Genomic DNA, 2721 nt, shown 5'->3' with positions numbered 1-2721 from the left:
ATTTATTTTATCCACCCGAGAGCGAAGCGAAGCGAGCAGTGGTTAGATTACGAGTTTACCCCTTTAGCCGGAGGCCCGTACAGTTCGATGAGTGGAGGTCACGGGATTGGGCCTTGAGGGCCTCTCGGGCCGTCGGATTTCGGATCCGTCGGTGGTTGGAGTAGGGCGGGCCCAGTTGTCCAGTGGGTAAAAGAGTTAAGGGGAGCGGATGTCCTTCGGCTCTAGCTGAGCGAAGTACAGGTTTTCGACTGACAAAGCAGGGTAGAAAAAATAGTTTAAAAGTGAAAAAAAAGTTTCTTTTCCCTGTAAAATTGCAATCTAGTGGGGTGCCCTGACTTCTATTATCTGCTCGTTGTACTTTGTGTGTTGAGTTGCACCAATCGTGATGACGCGATAAGAACGGACGGTAGATTGAGATGCAGAGACGAAGAGAGTTGTGATCTGTGTGAAAATTTGCTAGGGCGGCCAATTAACGTCACTCCTAGTTGCAAATAGCTATATTGATACAATTGTTATTGCATAATCTAATTTGTTTCTGCTTTCAAAAATATTAGAATATAAAATTATAATCCTCCAACTGCTATGCAACTTCTTAGTGATGGCATGGCCTTCGACTCTTTTGATATGAAATAGTTACTTAATTCAAAACCTAAGAGGCCACGGATCTAAAGTATATTTCAAAAAAATATATATACAACTACCCGAGTTAAGTTTTCAACTTAGGGGCTGTTTGGTTCGCTATTATAAGGGGTGGAAAACTCAGAAAACCTCTCCACGTCAGATTTTTAGCCCTTCACGTCAGCTTTTTTGTTTCCGTCCATTTTTTTGTGCCGCTTTGGTTCGCTCGAATGGAAGAGGGAAAACTCTGCTGAAATCGCCGCCAACTAAGATTTTTTTCCCTCTCCGATTTTCTTCCCCAACCAAGTGAAATTGATAAAAACTCTGCCACGTCAGATTTTTTCCTTCTCTGCTTTGTTTACAAAAGTTTTTCTTTTTTTTTCTATGCGAACCAAACACAAGAAAAATAAATACATTGGTTTCCCACCATTTTTTATGTGCGAACCAAAGCAAAACAATCTATTTCTTGGAAAAGTTTGGAAAACTCAAAACTTGTGTTTCTTTACATGGAATTGCATTTCTCTATATCAAGGAAACGAACCAAACAGCCCCTTATAAAAAAATGTCCAAACTATGAGAGTAGATAAGAATATAAAATTCTAACACTTAGGACGCGTTTGTTTGGGATGGAGGCTTGGTGAAAGCCTGACAAAAACCACTGTTTTTGTCAGGCTTTCAGCCAAAAACACCTCTTAAAGAGGCGTAAGAGGCCTTCACCAGCCTCTTTTGCAAACCAAACGAACCCTTAGTATGACTTTGAAGTTCCGATGCAGTGGCAAGATCTGTCGATGGGTAAATTTTAAAAAAATATATTATTAATTGAACTAGCAAATTGCAACCAAACAAAAAACTTATATAGCGGACGAAAATGGGTCGGTTACATGTATCTGCGGTCAACACATTTGCATACTACCAAACGATCTTTCCAATCTGCCTGCTGTACTTGTTAGTAATTGTAGTTCGTGGAGGTGCATTTATCTTGATGAGATCAAGAGAATGGACGGTTAGGATTGGATGGTGGGTAGATTGGAGGTGGAGTAACTGTGAAGCTTTCGTTACCTTACCACAAATAGAACGAGGTGAAAAAAAAAATTCGAAACTTCATAGTGCATCTAAGATTTCTAGAACGGGAGGTGTGGGTTCACACTTGGTCACATGCGGTGGGCTGGGCTAAAAAGACCAAATCGAGAAATTCTCGTAGAGGACAGCGAGTAGGGGCTGCGATGGGCCCGGGTTGCTTCTTAGGCTTTTTAGACCGGCTGGGGTTCTACTGGACCACTTACTGTCTTTTAAATGATTATTAAGTTTTTGAAAAAAAATCCAGTTGTTTAGTCATCAATATTTATCTACGTACTTCCCAGTTAATCATGGTAGTTTGTGTACTGATGTTTTGCTCCAATATTGATCAACCTGCTTATCCATAATGGATATCATAATCGGTTACATGTTGTTGTATAATTTGCTCCATCAGTGTACGTATCTAAAACGTATTGTTCCATTTTATCTATAATTTAGCGATGCAATAATACAATCTAACAACCTATTAGCACAATTTTTAGAGTAGTGTTAGGGGCACACCCCAAACCACACCTCCAACCACACCTCCTCTTTCATTGTACTCCGGGCCCCACATGAGTTTTTATGCATTAAAAATCCATAAAAAAAAAAACTTAATCATCTAAGTTTTCCTAATGCCACCGACACCATGGCCTTCTTGTCGCGTTATGGTTTTGGCTTGAAGCCTTGATAAGAAAAACCGTAGTGCTGGAATAATGTGACAAGGGCGAAAAAAGGTTAGCTAGCTAGTCCCTGTCACAAGAAAAGCTAGCATTTTTTCTGAAGCAAACTGATTTGTACACAACATTGTCACCTAGGCCCTAAATTGAGCTATGGCCGTAGTCCACCGTGACAAGCATCTTGGTGTATCTCAGTCGTCAGATACCTCTTAGATAAAAAAAAAATAAATAAACAGTGGTGGATCCACAAAATTAGAATAAAATGTTGTAATTTCAAATTATGACGTTTAGTTTTGGGATTGCCGAAATTGGATCCAGAGAAAGAATAAAGAATTTTGGTTTTTTTTTTTTTTTGGGGGGGGGGGGG

The 2721-nt window shown here is 39.8% G+C and overlaps 1 protein-coding gene across 1 annotated transcript in view; it reads right to left on the bottom strand.

Annotated features, from left to right (window-relative positions):
- LOC109839294 (protein IQ-DOMAIN 14-like) overlaps positions 1–2721 on the bottom strand; it is a 7826-nt gene that overhangs the window by 2660 nt on the left and 2445 nt on the right. The window lies entirely within an intron of this gene.

This window comes from Asparagus officinalis, chromosome 4 (genome assembly GCF_001876935.1).
Source record: "Asparagus officinalis chromosome 4, Aspof.V1, whole genome shotgun sequence".
Lineage (NCBI taxonomy): Eukaryota > Viridiplantae > Streptophyta > Magnoliopsida > Asparagales > Asparagaceae > Asparagus > Asparagus officinalis.
This window is presented reverse-complemented; position numbering and strand designations above follow the sequence as displayed.